The sequence below is a fragment of the Nerophis ophidion genome, linkage group LG04 (genome assembly GCF_033978795.1).
Source record: "Nerophis ophidion isolate RoL-2023_Sa linkage group LG04, RoL_Noph_v1.0, whole genome shotgun sequence".
Lineage (NCBI taxonomy): Eukaryota > Metazoa > Chordata > Actinopteri > Syngnathiformes > Syngnathidae > Nerophis > Nerophis ophidion.
Genome location: NC_084614.1, coordinates 72,487,264 through 72,510,919, shown reverse-complemented (window position 1 = coordinate 72,510,919; position 23,656 = coordinate 72,487,264). Strand labels below are relative to the sequence as shown.

The following is a 23,656-nucleotide window of genomic DNA, read 5'->3' as shown; positions in this document are numbered from 1 at the left end:
ACACATTTACTAGGATACTTCTGGAAGAACCCTTATCTGCTTATTGTTTTAATAGTGTTTTAGTGAGATTGTAAAGACATACCTTGAGGTCGGATGGCTGCGGTGAACACGTAGTGTCTCAGAGAGAAGCCGAGGGGCCAAGCTCACAGCTGCCTTTTTTGACAGCTGCTGCAGGACGACAAATAATCCAATGATGTCTCCGGTAAGATATATATATATATATCACAATTTTCCCATCCAAAAACATGCTGGTTGACGTAGAGAAAACCTGTTCGCTTGACCGCTCTGCTTCACAACAAACAAAGAAACACCGGCTGTGTCTCGGTGCTAAAGACAGCCGCAATGCACCGCTTTCCACCAGCAGCATTGTTCTCTATAGTCTCCATTATTAAATGAACGAATTGCAAAAGATTCAGCAACACAGATGTCCAAATTACTGTGTAATTATGCGATTAAAGCAGACCCCCCCGCCCCCCCCCCCCGCGTGCTTTGTGCTCACTTAATCAAGGAAGTCCGCCCACAACTCCAGCATGGCGCCTGACGTAGCAGCGCAAACAAAATAAAGAAGAAGCCATCCAGCTAGAGTACATGTAGTGCGGGGGGTGTCCTAACTTTCTCCCCTGGGGGCCATTTTGATTATTTGTCCATTTTCTAAAGCCACACAATATTTATATTTTTTTAACCTTTCCAGGACCCAAAGTCATATATTGTTTATTTTTGCAACTTTTACATCTATAGACCAACATCAGATCTACCGTATTTCCTTGAATTGCCGCCGGGGCGCTAATTAACTTAAAACCTCTTCTCACTCCTGCGCTTACCAAAGGCATGCGGTAAAAGTAAGCATGCGTTAATTATTTTAAAACCTCTTCTCACTTCGGCACTTACCAAAGGTATGCAGTAAAAATTTGAGTGTGATGTAAGCTTGGAGCTTGGGTCCTACTGAATGGCTCTTTGTCTTCTTCCCTTTATGCCATTTCAAATTACCGGTATTGGGGTCGGCCTCCTCCATTTTGAGGGTGATGACAGGGGAAGTGTCACGAGTTTGACCAGGCGGTGGTACGAGGCAGGCGCATACTACTGTATATGCCCTGCGGCAATTCAAGGAAATAATGTATCGATATCAAAATACGTTTTTTTTTTTTTTTTTTTAATAATAGAGCGGCCATACCAGCAACTTGACGGTTCCAGGTTTGATCCTCGCTTCCGCCATCCTAGTCACTGCCGTTGTGTCATAGAGCAATGCACTTTACCCACCTGCTCCCAGTGCCTCCCACACTGGTTTACATGTAAGTTAGGTATTGGGTTTCACTATGTAAACCGGTTTGAGTCACCAGAGAAAAGCGCTATATAAACAATTCACTTCACTAAAAAAAAAAAAAAAAAAAAAAAAAAGCAGACGACTTTTAGCCACTAGTGGTGCAGCACTAATATTTCCTGACAGTCCGTGACATCATTCTGTGACGTTTTCAACAAGAAACTCGCGGGAAATTTAAAATTGCAATTTAGTGAACTAAAAAGGCCGTATTGGCATGTGTTGCAATGTTAATATTTCATCATTGATATATAAACTATCAGACTGCGTGGTGGGTAGTAGTGGGTTTCAGTGGGCCTTTAAAGGAGAACATTATCACCAGCCCTATGTAAGCATCAATATATACCTTGATGTTGCAGAAAAAAGACCATATATTTTTTTAACCGATTTCCGAACTCAAAATGGGTGAATTTTGGCGAATTAAACGCCTTTCTGTTAAGCCCTCTTGAAGCGATGTCAGTACGTGACGTTTCCTAGGACAGAAAGTCGCCATTTTCATTTTCTCAAACACATTACAAACACCGGGTATCAGCTCTGATAGTTCTCGTTTTTTTGACTATTTTTTGGAACCTTGGAGACATCATGCCTCGTCGGTGTGTTGTCGGAGGGTGTAACAACACTAACAGGGAGGGATTCAAGTTGCACCACTGGCACGAAGATGCGAAAGTGGCGAGAAATCTGCCGCCAGACCCCCTCGAATGTGCCGGAGTGTCTGCACATTTTAGCGGCGATGCTAAGACAGACATGGCACAGAGACGTATGGATAACCTGCAGATGCATTTGCAACGGTGAAGTCAACGAAATCACAAAGGTGATTTTTGTTGATGTTGTTGACTTATGTGCTAATCAGACATTTTTGGTCGCGGCGTGACTGGCAGCTAATCGATGCTAACGTGCTATTTAGGCTATAGCTGTATGTACATTTCAATCAATCAATCAATCAATGTTTATTTATATAGCCCTAAATCACAAATGTCTCAAAGGACTGTACAAACCATTACGACTACGACATCCTCGGAAGAACCCACATAAGGGCAAGGAAAACTCACACCCAGTGGGCAGGGAGAATTCACACCCAGTGGGACGCCAGTGACAATGCTGACTATGAGAGACCTTGGAGAGGACCTCAAATGTGGGCAACCCCCCCCCCTCGAAGGGACCGAAAGCAATGGATGTCGAGCGGGCCTAACATGATACTGTGAAAGTTCAATCCATAGTGGCTCCAACACAGCCGCGAGAGTTCAGTTCAAAGCGGATCCAAGACAGCAGCGAGAGTCCCGCCCACAGGAAACCATCCCAAGTGGAGGCGGATCAGCAGCGTAGAGATGTCCCCAACCGATACACAGGCGAGCGGTGCATCCTGGGTCTCGACTCTGTACAGCCAGTACTTCATCCATGGTCATCGGACCGGACCACCTCCACAAGGGAGGGGGGGGACATAGGAGAAAAAGAAAAGAAGCGGCAGATCAACTGGTCTAAAAAGGAGGTCTATTTAAAGGCTAGAGTATACAAATGAGTTTTAAGGTGAGACTTAAATGCTTCTACTATATTACGTTTCCTTCCACCCACATTTAATGAAAAAAAAAACACTTACCAATCGACGGATTTAAGTCTCTCCAGTGTCACAAGATGCGAAAGTCCTGATCGTTTGGTCCGCACATTTTACCGGCGATGCTAAGGCAGCTATTCGGCCATGCTATGGCTATGAATAGCGTCAATAGCTATTCGCTCAATAGCTTCAGTTTCTTCTTCAATACTTTCATACTCCAACCATCCGTTTCAATACATGCGTAATCTGTTGGATCGCTTAAGCCGCTGAAATCCGAGTCTGAATCCGAGCTAATGTCGCTATATTTTGCTGTGCTATTCGCCATTGTTTGTTTACATTGGCAGCACGGTATGACGTCACAGGGAAATGAACAGTGGCTTCGAGAGAGCGAAAATAAGGCACTTTAAAGCTTTTTTTTAGGTAAAATAAATAAAAAAAATTCAAAAAATACAACAAGCCACTGGGAATTGATTTTTATTGTTTTTAACCCTTTTCAAATTGTGATAATGTTCCCCTTTAAACACGTCATACATTACAGGCAAATACATGTAGGCACACCCAAAAACTCTTTCCACCTGTATCTGTGGTTTATGCCATTAAAAGTCAGAGTAACTTCTAATTTGTACTTTACGCTACGTCGTTCAACCTCGACAACTGCCAAGCCGGTCGCAAATGGAGCGAAACCAAACCGCAGTGCGCGTTATGTGCATTTAACGGCTTGTCGGACCTCTGTTTGTAGTAGTTACCATAGTAGTAGTACTTAGACACGGCCTTATATCATTAAGAGGGCTGCCTTGACTTTAGAATCCAACCTTGTTTGTGTTTGCTGCAGTGATTTATATAGAAGACGCAGGACGTGGAATTGCTAGAAAGCACTTGAAGAGAGCCATCGATGTGTAATTACGACTGTTATTAGTCAATGAATGGAACTATGAGTGGTTTCTGGGATTATTATGTTTGTCATCGACTTGTTTGTTTCAATGGCTGGATCCGGTGGCGGTTGTGTGATCTCATCCCAAGATGGTGTCTAGCGCCGTTTCAAGCCTTAGATTATCTTCTCGAGTAATCCCCAATTAATGCCTTTGTTTTGTTTTGCTTGCTTCAAACGGATACGGGGCTGAAGAGATTGGCTTTGTGTGCGCCAAATTGGCCCGCCAAGGCGCCTTGCCAACAAATCAGATCCTCTCCAAAGTCATAAAAATCACGTAAAGAGATGGCTGGCGCATCCGTAGAATGTCTTTGGGATCTGAAGATTAACCTTGAGTTTACCCCCCGAAAGTCCCACATGTTTTGGTTTTTCCCAGAAACAGCCACGCTTGGAAGAGAAGGAATGTTTTTCAAGCAAAATCTTATTGACTTCTCATTGTTGTTTTCCAGTCTTACTCTTAATCTAAACCTGTTTCTTGGACTGTTCTTGGGGTTCTTTGTTGGACAATGCTGCCATTAAAAACAAAGTGACCGTGTGTTGGTTAATGATTTATGTACCGAGTCCATGCTTGGTTTTTCCTGCAGTCAAATCCAGCTTCTATCTTTTTACAACTTATACTCTTAACTAGGGGTGTAACGGTACACAAAAATTTCGGTTCGCTACGTACCTCGGTTCAGAGGTCACGGTTCGGTTAGTTTTCGGTACAGTAAGAAAACAACAAAATATTAATTTATTGCTTATTTATGTATTAATGGCTTTATCCTTTTAACATTGGGAACACTATAATAATTCTGGCTATGTTAATCAACATTAAACTTCATCAAATTGTTGCTCGGATTAAATAAAATGACAAAACTTTTCTTCTACATATAAAAAGTGCAACATTAAACAGTTTCAAGTCAACTCATCATGCTTAATTTATCACAGCATTTGGGAAGCCTGTAGTCGATTTTTATTATGTGAATGTTATATTTTTATCGACGTGTGATAGCAGGGACCCTGCCATTCAAAGCTTTGCTGAAAACACACACACACCGCACTATGAGCTAACGTTACGCCAAAAGCTAATTAGCCTTCACCTCAAGCCAGAACTGCGAGCGAGCCGAGTTGCAGTTTAAGTTTCTCGAAGGTCACCGAGCTCATGGTGCTGTTACTAGTAGTTGACTGGGAGGTGTTTATTATCATTTGGGGAGAGTACGCTGCCTTATGCTCACCTGCTAAACACCTATTTGCTCGACGCTGAAGCATTTACTACATGCGCTCTGAATACGCACCGCTGATTGGCTGTTACCGCTATATACTGTATGTAACCATTCAGATGGTTGTGTGGGTGGGGCAATGCTGGGTGCTGAGACAGAGGCAGAAGAAGCAAAGCAGCTTGTTAAGACTTTAGCTTAGAAACTCGTTCGGTACCGAAACGGCTCAATACAAATACACCTACCGTTACACCCTACTCTTAACCTAAACCTGTTTCTTGGACTGTTCCTGGGTTTTTTTGTTGGGCTTTGTTGCCTTTAAAACGGACTGACCAAGTGTTGGTTAATGATTTATGTACCGAGTCCATGCTTGGTTTTTCCTGCAGTCCAATGCAGCGTCTACCTTTTTTTTACAACGCGTGCACTTAACTGTCTCCTGACCCCGCTCGTGCTATGACTCATCGTCATGATGTAACGCCAAGCAATGGAGGTGTTAGCTCATCCCGGTAGGGGGGCTGTGTCTGCGATAATTCCCCTCAGTGTTCGATGCCTTTGTGTTTCCGTCCAACCACCACCTCCCCGACCCCCTGCGTCTCCTCCGGGAGATTAGAAGAGGCTTGCGAGACATGCAGCCTTGCGAGAACTTGTTTATGCTCCCAATTGGCAACATAAGCACATTCTTGAGGCCAGCCAGCGTCCTCTGTGGCCCGGCGGTCTTTTTGGGCCGCGTAGTGTACCGTACACGCCAGCCAAAGGCCGGAGAGACTCACAGGGTCATGAGCCGCAAACCTTGACTTTCTCGCATCGTGCAAAGGCTACAGATTCATTTGTACTGTCTGAAAGTTCTTCCCAGTCTGGGATATTTTTAGTACTGCCTTAAAAACCTGTCTGGTTTCGAATATCGATATAACTTGAAGGTTTTGTCAATTTTTTCCAAATATTTCAGCACAACACGGTTCCCTGGCTACTTTGAGATTCACCTATTACACGATCTCAGTGCATCGTGGATTTTAAAGTACCATCGCGTACATTCAAATTTCAGGATGTGTTTAGGTTTTCATGTTTAGTTTAGGTAGGTTTTAAAGTGTATGAAATGTTTTAAAACTTGGTTATAAGTGTTTGTCAAAGTTGAAATGCATATAACACATATAGTCCCAATTTTGTAGAAAAATCCACTTACCTTGAACATAACATCCGTGATAATCGATAGTGCTGTAAATACTATCGGCATAGCTCGGTTGGTAGAGCGGCCGTGTCAGCAACTTGAGGGTTGCAGGTTCAATTCCCGCTTCTGCCATCCTAGTCACTGTCGTTGTGTCCTTGGGCAAGACACTTTACCCACCTGCTCCCGGTGCCACCCACACTGGTTTAAATGTAACTTAGATATTGGGTTTCACTATGTAAAGCACTTTGAGTCACTAGAGAAAAGCGCTATATAAATATAATTCACTTCACTTCACTATAGTCTTGAATATGTTCAGTCGTTTTCCATTAATTTGTCAAGTATATGTTCAGTATTTGTCGGACTTATATTTTGTCAGCATTACCTAAGTTTTGGATAATTTCAGCTCTATCACACATTTTCGTAGTGTAATCGGATATTTACAGTACTGTCAAAAATCTTTGTCCAACAACAGGTCAAATATGTTCTTTGTCAAATCCTTTTTTTTTGTAATGCGTCAGTCTGCAAAATTTTTTGGCCAGTGTTCGATATTTTTAGCACCAAACATCAGAACTTTTTCTACAATCAAAAAATATCAATAAAGGTTTTGTCCTATCTGGAGCGTTACAAATACTGTCAAAGTTTTGCGTTGTTTTAGATCGTTTCCGATACCAAGTAAACCTTTCGTCCAGTCTTGGATATTGTCAGCACCATCTCAATATTCGGATATTCTAACTCCAGTCCGGAGATGTAACGAGATGCAAATTTCACATCCTGGTTATTGTGACCAAAATGATCATGATTATCATTATTGTAGTATTGATTAGTGAAGTGAAGTGAATTATATTTATATAGCGCTTTTTCGCTAGTGACTCAAAGCGCTTTACATAGTGAAACCCAATATCTAAGTTACATTCAAACCAGTGTGGGTGGCACTGGGAGCAGGTGGGTAAAGTGTCTTGCCCAAGGACACAACGGCAGTGACTAGGATGGCGGAAGCGGGAATCAAACCTGCAACCCTCAAGTCGCTGGCACGGCCACTCTACCAACCGAACAAAATCGGTAATGCGCTCAAAAGTACTTGTACACATACTGAACTCTTATAACCAAATTTAAAGGCCTACTGAAATGAGATTATCTTATTTAAACGGGGATAGCAGGTCCATTCTATGTGTCATACTTGATCATTTCAGGATTATGCCATATTTTTGCTGAAAGGATTTAGTAGAGAACATCGACGATAGAGTTTGCAACTTTTGGTTGCTGATAAAAAAGCCTTGCCTTTACCGGAAGTAGCAGACGATGTGCTACTGGTTGTACGCCTCCTCACATCCTCACATTGTTTACAATCATAACCAGCAGCAGCTAGAGCTATTCGGACCGAGAAAGCGACAATTTCCACATTGATTTGAGCGAGGATGAAAAATTTATGGATGAGGAAATTTAGAGTGAAGGTCTAGAAAAAAAAAAAAAGGCAATTGCAGTGGGAGCGATTCAGATGTTATTAGACACATTTCCTTGGATAATTCTGGAAAATCCCTTATCTATTTGGTGGGATTATACAGTACCTAAAGTTGTAAGGGTGTGGCCACGGGTGTGTTGACGCCTCTGAGGGAAGTCAAAGGACGAAGCTCTGCTGGTGTCTCCGGTAAGAGCTGGCTTATTACCACAATTTTCTCACCGAAAACTGCCGGTTGACATTTGGTCGGGATCCATGTTCGCTTGACCGCTCAGATCCATAGTAAAGCTTCACATTCGGGAGTTTTAAACAAGGAAACACCGACTGTGTTTGTGTGGCTATAAGCTTCCCAACTCCATCTCTCTTCTTTGTCTTCTCCATTATTAATTGAACAAATTGCAAAAGATCCAGCAACACAGATGTCTAGAATACTGTGTAATTATGCGTTTAAAGCAGACTACTTATAGCTTGGATCGGGCTGGAAAATAATGTCCGCTACAACCCGAGACGTCAAACGCACGGGTAATGATTTGAGTCATCATACTGCAACGTTTTCAACACGACACTTCGCGGGAAATTTAAAATTGCAATTTAGTAAACTAAAAAGGCCGTATTGGCATGTGTTGCAATGTTAATATTTCATCATTGATATATAAACTATCAGACTGCGTGGCCGGTAGTAGTGGGTTTCTGTAGGCCTTTAGGAAGGGATTGTGGTCTGATGTTTGTAATAAGAAAAGACAATCATGTCTTGTATTCATGATAGCATCGAAGCTTGCTAGCGATTAGTAGGCTAGCTCGTATCTCCAGTAAAAGAGCAGTCTCAGTGTGAGCTTATCAAAATGCGGGTATAATGCTAACTCTTAGGAGTTTTCCATAATGGTTACATTCCTGTTACAGTCTTAAGAGTTTTGTAGTTTTTCGATCATAGCTTTGATTACTAGCTACCATTTTCTTCTACCTTTTCATAACGATACGTGACGAGATATAGAGTACAGGCCAAAAGTTTGGACACACCTTCTCATTCAAGGCGTTTTCTTCATTTTCATGACTATTTACATTGTGGATTGTCACTGAAGGCATCAAAACTATGAACGAACACGTGGAGTTATGTACTTAACAGAAAATGGCGAAATAACTGAAAACAAGTTTTGTATTGGCTATTTAAATATTTATATTGGCTTACGTCCATACTACCCTGAACACGTCCGATCTCGTCCGATCTTGGAAGCTGACCAGGGTCGGGCCTGGTTAGTACTTGGATGGGAGACTGCCTGGGAATACCAGGTAATAGGGCAGCATGGTGGAAGAGGGTTTAGTGCATGTGCCTCACAATACAAAGGTCCTGAGTAGTCCTGGGTTCTGTGTGGAGTTTGCATGTTCTCCCCGTGACTGCGTGGGTTCCCTCCGGGTACTCCGGCTTCCTCCCACTTCCAAAGACATGCACCTGGGGATAGGTTGATTGGCAACCCTAAATTGGCCCTAGTGTGTGAATGTGAGTGTGAATGTTGTCTGTCTATCTGTGTTGGCCCTGCGATGAGGTGGCGACTTGTCCAGGGTATACCCCACCCCACCTTCCGGCCGAATGCAGCTGAGACAGGCTCCAGCATCCCGGGTAGAAAATGTATGAATGTTTTATATTCTAGTTTCTTCAAAATAGCCGGCCTTTGCTCCGATTACTGCTTTGCACACTCTTGGCATTCTCTCGATGAGCTTCGAGAGGTAGTCACCCGGAAATGGTTTTCCCTTCACAGGTGTGCCTTATCGGGGTTGATTAGTGGAATTTTTTGCTTTATCAATGGGGTTGGGACCATCAGTTGTCTTGCGACTGAGAAGGTGTTTCCAAACATTTGCCCTGTACTGTATGGAAGCTGTGGGCTGCACGGTGAAACAGGGGTTAGTGTGCCTGCCTCACAATACGAAGGTCCCGAGTTGGGACCATCAGTTGTCTTGCGGCTGAGAAGGTGTTTCCAAACATTTGCCCTGTACTGTATGGAAGCTGTGGGCAGCACGGTGGACCAGGGGTTAGTGTGCCTGCCTCACAATACGAAGGTCCTGAGTAGTCCTGGGTTCAATCCCAGGCTCTGGATTTTTCTGTGTGGAGTTTGCATGTTCTCCCCGTGACTGCGTGGGTTCCCCCCGGGTACTCCGGCTTCCTCCCACTTCCAAAGACATGCACCTGATTGGCAACACTAAATTGGCCCTAGTGTGTGAATGTGAGTGTGAATGTTGTCTGTCTATCTGTGTTGGCCCTAGGATGAGGTGGCGACTTGTCCAGGGTGTACACCGCCTTACGGCCGAATGCAGCTGAGACAGGCTCCAGCACCCCGGGTATAAAATGTATCAATGTTTTATATTCTAGTTCCTTCAAAATAGCCAGCCTTTGCTCCGATTACTGCTTTGCACACTCCTGGCATTCTCTCGATGAGCTTCGAGAGGTAGTCACCCGGAAATGGTTTTCCCTTCCCAGGTGTGCCTTATCGGGGTTTGCTTAGTGGAATTTCTTCCTTTATCAATGGGGTTGGGACCATCAGTGTGTCCAGACTTTTGGCCTGTACTGTGTGAAAGCTCTGCGATGAGTTGGCGACTTCCGCCCAAATGCAGCTGAGATAGACTCCAGCACCCCCCGCCACCCCGAAAGGGATAAGCGGTAGGAAATTAATGGATGGAAGGATGGATTTATAGAAGCTAACCAACTAGCAGCCTAGCTCTAGTTTGCAATAGCTGACGTTTTACAAGCGTATTTTCCAAAAAATGTTATTCGGGATGATACCGATGCTCTGGAAAACCCGAATGTTACTGTGTGTCAGGACTATGACATGGATTGGTTTTGCTCCTTCGACGCAGAGGGATTACAGGACGAGCCAGGCATGAATTCAGGTACATGATGATAATTTATTAACACACTAAATACAAAAATAATCAAAACAAACGGCGCTCACAAGGAGGTATATTACTAGACTACAAAATACAAACAGGAAACAAAAACACTTGCACGATGGCATGAATGAACTATGGACATAAACATCAAGATGGCATGACTATAAACAACTAAAACAAAACACTTACTGTGACAAAAAAAAACAGGAGGCAAGGATAGCAAGGTAGGTGATCGTGGACCTGGAGAATGAGTAGCATATGTAGGCAATGCAATAGCAGGCATGAAGGCAGAGAGCAAATAGCAAAGCTCCCAGGACGAGGACAGAAACAAAATGGTACAAATAGCAGCTATGATGATTAGAAACAGGTGTAGGACTGAGGCCTGGGCGTGACTTGGAGACCAGGTGGAAACTAACCAAACCAGGAAGTGTAAAACGGGAAACAAGAGTCCAAAAACAAAACAAACATTATCAAACTTAAAACTGAATTACGGGCATGACACTGTGACGGATACAAATTGTAGCATTGAGTCATCGTCCCACGCCAAAGAGTCCCCTTCTGGTGACGGTCCAGCTGCCGTGTTGGAAGGGGTCAGGGGAGGCGCTGTCATATATTAGCCTTTCATTGGAGCGCTCCCGCCCGGGGAAGAAAAGCTCCAGGAGTGGGGGTCCCCCGTGAGCAGGAAAAGTGCCGAGGAGGGGGTTGGTGTCCAAGCCGGAGGAGGAGGGGCAGCGGCGTTGTCGAGGGATGAGAGGCAGACAATGCAGAGTGTCGTCAACCTCTGGATTTATGCTTCTCTCTTTCACCAGAGATCCCTTTTCTGGAGTGAATCCGAGAGCGGGAACAAGATCAGACAATGTCTTTTACTGCTTCGCTGCGGAGGAAACACATGAATAACGTTAGCGGGTTCAAACCCTCCCTCATCCGAACCATATTTAGATATATATTTTCCAGCGTGCATTGTGACCAACAAGCGGTCGTCCCCTGACGGGCAGCTGTCTCTTTATCCGCAAAGTGCGTCGTGGTGCTGCTTTAATGAGCCCGCGTTCGTTCGCTCCCGCACGCTGTAATTATTTTGCTCTATTGAATCATTTGGAAATTATGCCTGCCCACAAAATTGGACGCGTCACACATTTCTCACAGGACAGACGTTGTCAAGTCCAATTATGTTGCCCTTCTGCAGTGATAACGCAACTTTTCCTTTTAAATAATGAGCTTTTAGTACAGAATAAGTGTCGCTAATGGAACGGGCGCAGTACGCGGCGGGCTAGGGGGTCCAAGGGCGTCCAGGGTTTTTTTAAACTGTGGCACGCGGGCTCCGTCACAGTGTGACTGTTCAAAGTGTGTGTAACGTTACTGTGGCCAAGAATATTGAATATACCTGCTAAATAAGATATCTCCTTTCAATCAATCAATCAATTAATGTTTACTTATATAGCCCTAAATCACTAGTGTCTCAAAGGGCTGCACAAACCACTACGACATCCTCGGTAGGCCCACATAAGGGCAAGGAAAACTCACACCCAGTGGGACGTCGGTGACAATGATGACTATGAGAACCTTGGAGAGGACGAAAGCAATGGATGTCGAGCGGGTCTAACATGATACTGTGAAAGTTCAATCCATATTGGATCCAACACAGTCGCGAGAGTACAGTCCAAAGCGGATCCAACACAGTCGTGAGAGTCCAGTCCAAAGCGGATCCAACACAGCAGCGAGAGTCCAGCTCACGGCGGAGCCAGCAGGAAACCATCCCAAGCGGAGGCGGATCAGCAACACAGAGATGTCCCCAGCCGATACACAGGCAAGCAGTACATGGCCACCGGATCGGACCGGACCCCCTCCACAAGGGAGAGTGGGACATAGGAGAAAAAGAAAAGAAACGGCAGATCAACTGGTCTAAAAAGGGAGTCTATTTAAAGGCTAGAGTATACAAATGAGTTTTAAGGTGAGACTTAAATGCTTCTACTGAGGTGGCATCTGGAACTGTTACCGGGAGGGCATTCCAGAGTACTGGAGCCCGAATGGAAAACGCTCTATAGCACCCAGACTTTTTTTTGGGCTTTGGGAATCACTAATAAGCCGGTTTATTTAAAAGATGTCCTTACCTTCAGGCCATGTCCGTTCCAATCACAATCAGGAAAACAAACCGCACCATAGTCCACGCCTTGACAGAAATTGTCACGTTTCACGTGTCAGGTAAACTGTGACAAATGGGGCCGTATTGTACATTTAATCTGAATAAATGTATGACCTTTTTCCTCATAGCTGGCGTTATTGTAGCCTGATAGTTTTAGCTATACAAAGGGTACAATATAATGTGTCCATCTTGCTTTATTTTCTATCTAGCCCTTTTCTCGTTGACGTTATTACCTTTTTATTTATGCATTTAATGTAATTAATTGACCTAAACGTTGACTTTTTGTTCTCACCAGGGTGTGAATGTGATCCAATTGTAGGCAATGGCGTGCAGAAGTATGTTCCATTATTAATATGATTATATTAATGCATTTTTAAATAGAATGACGAGGGAGAGGGGGGACTCTTTGGGGGCTTGACACGACAGAAATGAACCAAAAAAAAAAAGACCTTGGGCTTCTTTCTTTCTTACGGTTTCTTCCATTTGTGGCGTCGGTGAGGACGAAAACAAGGCTGGAGGACAAAAAAAAAAAAAAAAGAGATGAGCTGTGTTTTTGCGCCGATGTAAATGCATGAGCAGCTGTTGCCTTGCTGAAAGTTTAATAGGGTTGCTAGTGTGTGTGTGTAGCTCGGCCAAATTGGTCGCCATCAATCTGGAGCGACGGCTTGTTTTGGAGAAACGTAATGACGGCGTATGCGGCGCAACGCGGAAAGACGAGATGCGCGTTTATGAGCTCATCGCGAGAACGTGCTTGATGATGGAACGGTAGTGCTTTTATTTGTATCATTTGTGGGACGGCGCGGCTCGGGTGGCGACTGGAGCAGTGTTGTTCAACCACTGTGCCGCGGCACAATAGTGTGCCGTGGGAGATGTATCTAATTTCACCTATTTGGGTTCAAATATTTTTTGCAAACCAGTAATTACGGTATGCAAATGATGTGTTGTTGAGTGTCTACCATGAATTGATTAACATGGACCCCGACTTAAAAAAGTTGAAAAACTTATTGGGGTGTTACCGTTTAGTGGTCAATTGTACGGAATATGTACTGTATTGTGCAATCTACTAATAAAAGTTTCAATCAATCAATCCAAAAGTCAGTGTTGTCTAGAGCTTGGTGGCAGTAGGTAGCTAATTGCTTTGTAGATGTCGGAAACAGCGGGAGGCAGTGTGCAGGTAAAAAGGTGTATGATGCCTATACCAAAAATAAAGAAAAGGTGAGTGCCACTAAGAAAATGCATTCAAGCTTAGGGAAAGCTATGCAGAACCCAACTAAAACGGAACTGGCTGCAAAGTAAACAAAAACAGAATGCTGGACGACAGCAAAAACTTACTGTGGAGCAAAGACGGCGTCCACAAAGTACATCCAAACATGACATGACAATCGAGAACGTCCACACAACACCTGAAATAGTCTTGATTGCTAAAACAAAGTGGATGCGGGAATAATGGCTCAAAAATGAATTGATTAACGTGGACCCCGACTTAAACAAGTTAAACTTATTGGGGTGTTACCATTTTGTGGTCAATTGTACGGAGTATGTACCGTATTGTGCAATCTACTAATAAAAGTTTCAATCAATCAATCAAAAAGTCAGTGTTGTCTAGAGCTTGGCAGAGTGTAATACTCTTCCATATGAGTTGGCGGCAGTAGGTAGCTAATTGCTTTGTAGATGTCGGAAACAGCGGGAGGCAGTGTTCAGGTAAAAAGGTGTCTAATGCCTATACCAAAAAAATAAAGAAAAGGTGAGAGCCCCTAAGAAAATGCATTGAAGATTAGGGAAGGCTATGCAGAACCCAACTAAAACTGAACTGGCTGCAAAGTAAACAAAAACAGAATGCTGGACGACAGCAAAGACTTACTGTGGCGCAAAGACGGCGTCCACAAAGTACATCCAAACATGACATGACAATCGAGAACGTCCACACAACACCTGAAATAGTCTTGATTGCTCAAACAAAGTAGATGCGGGAAATATGGCTAAAAAATGAATCGATTAACGTGGACCCCGACTTAAACAAGTTAAACTTATTGGGGTGTTACCATTTAGTGGTCAATTGTACGGAGTATGTACTGTATTGTGCAATCTACCAATAAAAGTTTCAATCAATCAATCAAAAAGTCAGTGTTGTCTAGAGCTTGGCAGAGTGTAATACTCTTCCATATGATTTGGTGGCAGTAGGTAGCTAATTGCTTTGTAGATGTCGGAAACAGCGGGAGGCAGGGTTCAGGTAAAAAGGTGTCTGATGCCTATACCAAAAAATAAAGAAAAGGTGAGTGCCCCTAAGAAAATGCATTGAAGCTTAGGGAAGGCTATGCAGAACCCAACTAAAACTGAACTGGCTGCAAAGTAAACAAAAACAAAATGCTGGATGACAGCAAAGACTTACTGTGGAGCAAAGACGGCGTCCACAAAGTACATCCAAACATGACATGACAATCGAGAACGTCCACACAACACCTGAAATAGTCTTGATTGCTAAAACAAAGTAGATGCGGGAAATATGGCTCAAAAATGAATTGATTAACGTGGACTTAAACAAGTTGAAAAACTTATTGGAGTGTTACCATTTAGTGGTCAATTGTGTGGAATATGTACTGTATTGTGCAATCTACTAATAAAAGTTTCAATCAATCAAGCAAAAAGTCAGTGTTGTCTAGAGCTTTGCAGAGTGTAATACTCTTCCATATGAGTTGGTGGCAGTAGGTAGCTAATTGCTTTGTAGATGTCGGAAACAGCGGGAGGCAGTGTTCAGGTAAAAAGGTGTCTGATGCCTATACCAAAAATAAAGAAAAGGTGAGTGCCCCTAAGAAAATGCATTGAAGCTTAGGGAAGGCTATGCAGAACCAAACTAAAACTGAACTGGCTGCAAAGTAAACAAAAACAGAATGCTGGACGACAGCAAAGACTTACTGTGGAGCAAAGACGGCGTCCACAAAGTACATCCAAACATGACATGACAATCGAGAACGTCCACACAACACCTGAAATAGTCTTGATTGCTAAAACAAAGTGGATGCGGGAATATTGGCTCAAAAATGAATTGATTAACGTGGACCCCGACTTAAACAAGTTGAAAAACTTATTGAGGTGTTACCATTTTGTGGTCAATTGTACGGAGTATGTACTGTATTGTGCAATCTACTAATAAAAGTTTAAATCAAACAATCAATCGAAAAGTCAGTGTTGTCTAGAGCTTGGCAGAGTGTAATACTCTTCCATATGAGTTGGTGGCAGTAGGTAGCTAATTGCTTTGTAGATGTCGGAAACAGCGGGAGGCAGTGTGCAGGTAAAAAGGTGTCTAATGCCTATACCAAAAATAAAGAAAAGGTGAGTGCCCCTAAGAAAATGCATTCAAGCTTAGGGAAGGCTATGCAGAACCCAACTAAAACGGAACTGGCTGCAAAGTAAACAAAAACAGAATGCTGGATGACAGCAAAGACTTATTGTGGAGCAAAGACGGCGTCCACAAAGTACATCCGAACATGACATGACAATCGAGAACGTCCACACAACACCTGAAATAGTCTTGATTGCTAAAACAAAGTAGATGCGGGAAATATGGCTCAAAAATGAATTGATTAACGTGGACTTAAACAAGTTGAAAAACTTATTGGAGTGTTACCATTTAGTGGTCAATTGTGTGGAATATGTACTGTATTGTGCAATCTACTAATAAAAGTTTCAATCAATCATTGCTCAAAGGAAGACATGAAACTGCTACAGGAAAATACCAAAAAAAGAGAAAGAGCTACCAAAATAGGAGCGCAAGACAAGAAGTAAAACACTACACAAAGGAAAAGAGCAAAAAAGTCCACATAAGTCAGGGTGTGATGTGACAGGTGGTGACAGTACACCTACCTAATAGTGACATGCAAAATCGAGTTTCAAATAATACTATTAATAATAAAAAAATATCAATGGCATATCAAATACAATTTTAATAAAAATGTAATGCCTCTTTTCTCTTTGTGGCCTTCTGAGGTAAATATCGAAATAAACATTTTCCACAGGCTAACAATACATTTAAAAATAAAATAACAATAATGAATGAATCAAACAGTCAAGCCTTGAAGTAACAAGAGCAAGTGCATGAATAAATTGTTAATTATTGCTCAGTTTTCTACACTGATTTGCTTTAACGCTGACAATGGAACAAGCAACGCTTATATAACTTAATAGTACAAAAGTCAACTTTCCCACATTTTTTTTAAAAACATCAATGGTATATTATATAAAATGTAAATAAAAAATGTAATGCCTATTTTCTATTTGCAGCCTTCTGGGGTAAATATCAACATTAACTTTTTCCACAGGCTAATACATTTGGGGGGGGGGGTGTATTGTAGCATCCCGGAAGAGTTAGTGCTGCAAGGGATCCTGGGTATTTGTTCTGTTGTGTTTATGTTGTGTTACGGTGCGGATGTTCTCCCGAAATGTGTTTGTCATTCTTGTTTGGTGCGGGTTCACAGTGTGGCGCACATTTGTAACAGTGTTAAAGTTGTTTATAGGGCCACCCTCAGTGTGACCTGTATGGCTGTTGATCAAGTATGAATTGCATTCACTTATGTGAGTGTAGTAGCCGCATATATTACGTGACTGGGCAAGCACGCTGTTTGTAAAGAGGAAAAGCAGAAGTGATGACAGGTTGTAGAGGATGTTAAAAGCAGTACCTTTAAGGCACGCCTCCAATATTGTTGTCCGGGTGCAAATCGGGAAAAATTCAGGAGAATGATTGCCGGGAGGGGCACTGAAATTTGGTAGTCTCCCGGGAAAATTGTGAGGGTTGGCAAGTATGAGTATTAGCGGCACCGCCGCTGTATAATACCGGCGGGCCAGCTCTATTGTTGATTTGATATTGCCTCAAGGGCCAAATTAAATTACACGGCGGGCCAAATTTGGCCCGCGGGCTAGAGTTTGACACCCATGCTTTAAAGTCATATCCAACAGCAACTTTTTACTGTCAACTGAGTTTCGTTTGTTAATGATTTCTGCTGGGGATTTTTTTTCAACGCAAAAAATGTACCTTGGCTCAAAAAAGGTTGAAAAACGCTGGACTGGAGGGTTCCAGGTTCGATTCCGGCGTCCGCCATCCTTATCATGGCCGTTGTGTCCTTGGGCGAGGCACTTCGATCACACCGGTGTGTGAATGTGGATGGGTGTGAATGTTTGGTGGTGGTCGGGGGGGGCGGGCTCTTGTCAGTCTCCCCCAGGTGTGGCTACAAATGTAGCTTACTCGGGGTAAGATTTTCAGATTAATCACGATTAATCAATGTCAGCACACGACTCCTCGCTGCGTGCCGATGTTGTTTTTTGAATAAAACAGTTGATTCGGCGCTACGTCACATCTATGAAATCCCGCCTGGCGATCCTGATTGGTTCATTATTTTTTGTTATCTTGGAGTTTGCATTATCCCCGATCCCAGATCCTTGTGTGGAGCTCAGCGTACTACAAGGATCTGGCGACAGTCAGGTTAATAGCTTACCACCATCAACATGTGAATCTGAAGGGTTGTCAGTTCTCTGAGTGTCAAGCGCTATTTTAAACCTAATATATAGTTATTATTTTGATTAAAAATTACCTTTGGGGATTGGTTTGTTGGTTAGTTGCCAAAATGTGTGTAAACCAGTCCAATGATTTCATATGAGTTGGGAAATTGTTTTAGATGTAAATATAAACGGAATACAATGATTTGAAAATCATTTTCAACCCATATTCAATTTGATGCAGTACAAAACCGAGATATGTGATGTTCAAACTCATAAACATTATTATTTTTTTGCATATAATAATTAACTTAGAATTTCATGGCTGCAACACGTGCCAAAGTAGTTGGGAAAGGGCATGTTCACCACTGTGTTGCATCACCTTTTCTATTAACAACGCTCAAACGTTTTGGGAACTGAGGAAACTAAAACTGTTGAAGCTTTGAAAGTGGAATTCTTTCCCATTCTTGTTTTATGTAGAGTTTCAGTCGTTCAACAGTCCGGGGTCTCCGCTGACGTATAAAACATTGTTCTTAAACTGTTTGACTATTTGCTCACGCAGTTGTGGACAAAGGGGTGTACCTCGCCCCATCCTTTCTTGTGAAAGACTGAGCATTTTTTGGGAAGATGTTTTTATACCCAATCATGGCACCCACCTGTTCCCAATTAGCCGGCACACCTGTGGGATGTTCCAAATAAGTGCTTGATGAGCATTCCTCAACTTTATCAGTATTTATTGCCACCTTTCCCAACTTCTTTGTATTCCGTTTATATTTACGTCTAACACAATTTCCCAACTCATATGGAAACAGGGTTTGTAGAATTTTCCATGTTTCTGAAGCGGCCCCGTCAAAATTCATACATAATTACAATATCAAAGTCCGTTCATGATAGATAACGAAGTAGCCTGCTAGCTAAAAAATGGCGTTCAGAAGTTTGGCTTTCTAGTAATGTACTTTAACCATTTTTGGGTTTATTGTTTATAAAACCCAGCAAGCCGTGGATCAGTGTCTTGCTCCGGTTTTCCACAATGTTTGCCTGATATGGCGCCTGCTGTTGTTCCACTTGGCTCTGCTTCCCGTTGCCAAGCTGATCCCCGGGCGCCATAGTAACCTCTTGTGACTTTGGCCCACTCCCATTTCCTCGAGTGACTCCCCATGGAGGGACTGAGATGACAAGTGAAGGCTGCCTGACGCCTTTTTAATCAGCCTTTGACATTTGTATGGAGTTAGCAGGTTTGCCGCCCTGGTCGGTTTTCCACACGGTCCTGTTCTTGATACGCCTAAAAGTGGACCATTGTAATTTAGTGTCAGGGTGTTCGAAACTTAGCTTCGGTTCTAGAATTTAAACACACTGTTTTTGTTTGTTCGTCGCTTCCATGCTAATGAGAGCGCTTGTGTGTCCAAGAAGCGCTTTTGTTCAATCATCCACTTTTTACATGCTCACCGTGACGGACAGGGGTGCACGGAAAAATCTCTATAAGGGGCCTCATAAGGGTCTCTATAAGGGAATAGTCGGTGTCTGTATGGGGACTGTAAGGGTCTTTATAGGGGACTGTAAGGGACTCTAAGGGGTCTGTATAGGGGACTGTAGCGGTCTGTATAAGGGACTGTAGGGGTCTGTATAGGGGACTGTAGGTGTCTGTATAGGGGACTGTAAGGGTCTGTATAGGGGGCTGTAGGGCCTCTATAGGGGACTGTAAAGGTCTATATAGAGGACTGTAGGGGTCTGTATAGGGGATTGTAGGAGTCTGTATAGGGGACTTTAGGGGTCTGTATAGGGGGTTGTAGAGCCTCTATAGGGGGCTGTAGAGCCCCTATAGGGGACTGTAGCGGTCTGTATAGAGGACTGTAAGGGTCTGTATAGGGGACTGGAGGGGTCTGTATAGGGGACTGGAGGGGTCTGTATAGGGGTCTTTATCTGGGACTCTAAGGGTCTGTATAGGGGACTGTAAAGGCCTCTCTAGAGGTCTGTATAGGGGACTGAAGGGGTCTGTATAGGGGACTGTAAAGGTCTGTATAGGGGACTGTAAGGCTCTGTATAGTGGACTGTCAGAGTCTGTATAAAGGACTGTAGGGGTCTGTTTTGAGGTCTGTATAGGGAACTGTAAAGACCTTTATAGGGGACTGTAAGGGTCTGTATAGGGGACTGTATGGTTTTGTATAGGGGACTGTAGGGGTCTCTACAGGGGACAGTAAGGGTCTGCATAGGGGACTGTATCGGGGGCAGTAGGGCCTCTATAGGGGACTGTGGGGGTCTGTATAGGGGACTGTAAGGGACTCTAAGGGGTCTGTATAGGGGATTGTAGGAGTCTGTATAGGGGACTGTAGGGGTCTGTATAGGGAATTGTACTGGTCTGTATATGGTATTGTACTGTTCTGTATAGGGGACTGTAGGGGTCTGAATAGGGGACTGTAGGGGTCTGAATAGGGGACTGTAAGGGTCTGTATAGGGGATTGTAAGGGTCTGTATAGGAGACTGTAAGGGCCTCTATAGTGGACTGTAGTGGTCTGTATAGGGGACCGAAGGGGTCTGTATAGGGGACTGTAGGGGTCTGTATAGAGTACTTTAAGGGTCTGTTTAGGGGACTGTAGGGGTCTGTTTAGGGGACTGTAGGGGTCTGTTTAGGGGACTGTAAGGGTCTGTATAGGGGTCTGTATAGGGGACTGTATGGTTTTGTATAGGGGACTGTAGGGGTCTCTATAGGGGACTCTAGGGGTATGTATAGGGGACTGTAGGGGTCTGTATAGGGGGCAGTAGGGCCTCTATAGGGGAGTGTAGGGGTCTGTATAGGGGACTGTAAGGCTCTGTATAGGGGACTGGAGGGGTCTGTATAGGGATCTGTATAGGGAATTGTATTGGTCTGTATATGGGATTGTACTGTTCTGTATAGGGGACTGTAGGGGTCTGAATAGGGGACTGTAAGGGTCTGTATAGGGAATTGTAATGGTCTGTATAGGGGATTGTAGGGGCCTTTATAGGAGACTGTAAGGGCCTCTATAGGGGACTGTAGGGGTCTGTATAGGGGACTGTAGGAGTCTGTATAGAGGACTTTAAAGGTCTGTATAGGGGACTCTAGGGGTCTGTTTAGGGGACTGTAGGGGTCTGTTTAGGGGACTGTAAGGGTCTGTATAGGGGAATTTAGGGGACTGTAAGGGTCTGTATAGGGGACTGTAAGGGCCTCTATAGGGGACTGTAGGGGTCTGTATAGGGGACTGTAGGGGTCTGTGTAGGGGACTGTAGGGGTCTGTATAGAGGACTTTAAGGGTCTGTATAGGGGACTGTAGGGGTCTGTTTAGGGGACTGTAGGGGTCTGTTTAGGGGACTGTAAGGGTCAGTACAGGGGAATTTAGGGGACTGTAAGGGTCTGTATAGGGGACTGTAAGGGTCTGTATAGGGGACTGTATGGTTTTGTATAGGGGACTCTAGGGGTATGTATAGGGGACTGTAGGGGTCTGTATAGGGGGCAGTAGGGCCTCTATAGGGGAGTGTAGGGGTCTGTATAGGGGACTGTAAGGCTCTGTATAGGGGACTGGGGGGTCTGTATAGGGATCTGTATAGGGAATTGTACTGGTCTGTATATGGGATTGTACTGTTCTGTATAGGGGACTGTAGGGGTCTGAATAGGGGACTGTAAGGGTCTGTATAGGGAATTGTAATGGTCTGTATAGGGGATTGTAGGGGCCTTTATAGGAGACTGTAAGGGCCTCTATAGGGGACTGTAGGGGTCTGTATAGGGGACTGTAGGAGTCTGTATAGAGGACTTTAAAGGTCTGTATAGGGGACTCTAGGTGTCTGTTTAGGGGACTGTAGGGGTCTGTTTAGGGGACTGTAAGGGTCTGTATAGGGGAATTTAGGGGACTGTAAGGGTCTGTATAGGGGACTGTAAGGGCCTCTATAGGGGACTGTAGGGGTCTGTATAGGGGACTGTAGGGGTCTGTATAGGGGACTGTAGGGGTCTGTGTAGGGGACTGTAGGGGTCTGTATAGAGGACTTTAAGGGTCTGTATAGGGGACTGTAGGGGTCTGTTTAGGGGACTGTAGGGGTCTGTTTAGGGGACTGTAAGGGTCAGTATAGGGGAATTTAGGGGACTGTAAGGGTCTGTATAGGGGACTGTATGGTTTTGTATAGGGGACTGTAGGGGTCTGTATAGGGGGCAGTAGGGCCTCTATAGAGGACTGTAGGGGTCTGTATAGGGGACTGTAAAGTTCTGTATAGGGGACTGGAGGGGTCCGTCTAGGGATCTGTATAGGGAATTGTACTGCTCTGTATAGGGGACTGTAGGGCACTGTAGGGGTCTGTATAGGGGACTGTAGGGGTCTGAATAGGGGACTGTAAGGGTCTGTATAGGGGGCTGTAGGGCCTCTATAGGGGACTGTAGGGGTCTGTATAGGGGACTGTAGGGGTCTGAATAGGGGACTGTAAGGGTCTGTATAGGGGACTGTAAGGGTCTGTATAGGGGACTGTAGGGCCTCTATAGGGGACTGTAGGGGTCTGAATAGGGGACAGTAGGGGTCTGTATAGGGGACTGTAAGGGTCCGTATAGGGAACTCTAGGGGACTGTAAGGCGCATTCAAATAGCGAATTGTAAATTGATGTATCATTTTCAAAAATGTATTGTGTGTATGTACATACAGTACAGGCCAAAAGTTTGGACACACCTCTTTATTCAATGCGTTTCTTTATTTTCATGACTATTTACATTGTCGATTGTCACTGAATGCATCAAAACTGTGGATGAACACGTGGAGTTATTTACTGAACAAAAAAAAGGTGAAATAACTGAATGTAGCAGAGATAGGCTCCAGCACCCCTGGTAGAAAATGGATCAATGTTTTATATTCTAGTTTCTTCAAAATAGCACCCTTTGCTCTGATTACTGCTTTTCACGATGAGCTTCAAGTTAAGTGAAAACCATTTCAGGTGACTACCTTCTTGGAACTCATCGAGAGAATGCCGAGAATGTGCAAAGCAGTAATCGGAGCAAAGGGTGGCTTTTTTTTTGAAGGAACAAGAATATAAAACATGTTTTCAGTTATTTAACCTTTTGTGCTCATTTATTGCTTTGGTGCCTTCAGTGACAATCTACAATGTAGATAGTCATGAAAATAAAGAAAACACATTGAATGAGAAGGTGTGTCCAAACTTTTGGCCTGCACTGTATGTGTGTGTATATATATATATATATATATATATATATATATATATATATATATATATATATATATATATATATATATATATATATATATATATCCTTGTATGTGTGTATGAATACATATAGTAACACTTTAGTATTGGGAACACATATTCACCATTTATAATTTCATATTGGCTCTTAATTAGTCATTGTTAAGTACTTTTTAATGCCTTATTCTGCTTTGCCTTCGTATACAACCTGTAAGCCATTGACTAAGAGTCTTCCCTCAATATTGCTCATTATTATTAGTAACCCTAACCCTTATTTGTTTCCCTAGTGTCCAAATAACTCAAAATTAAGTCTTTGTTACTTTAATAAGCACCTAATTAAAGTTGAATAT

The 23,656-nt window shown here is 43.4% G+C and overlaps 2 pseudogenes; both read left to right on the top strand.

Moving 5' to 3' along the window:
• LOC133550458 (neural cell adhesion molecule 1-like) overlaps positions 1–23,656 on the top strand; it is a 662,135-nt pseudogene that overhangs the window by 20,187 nt on the left and 618,292 nt on the right.
• LOC133552161 (5S ribosomal RNA) lies at positions 8,790–8,906 on the top strand (annotated as a pseudogene).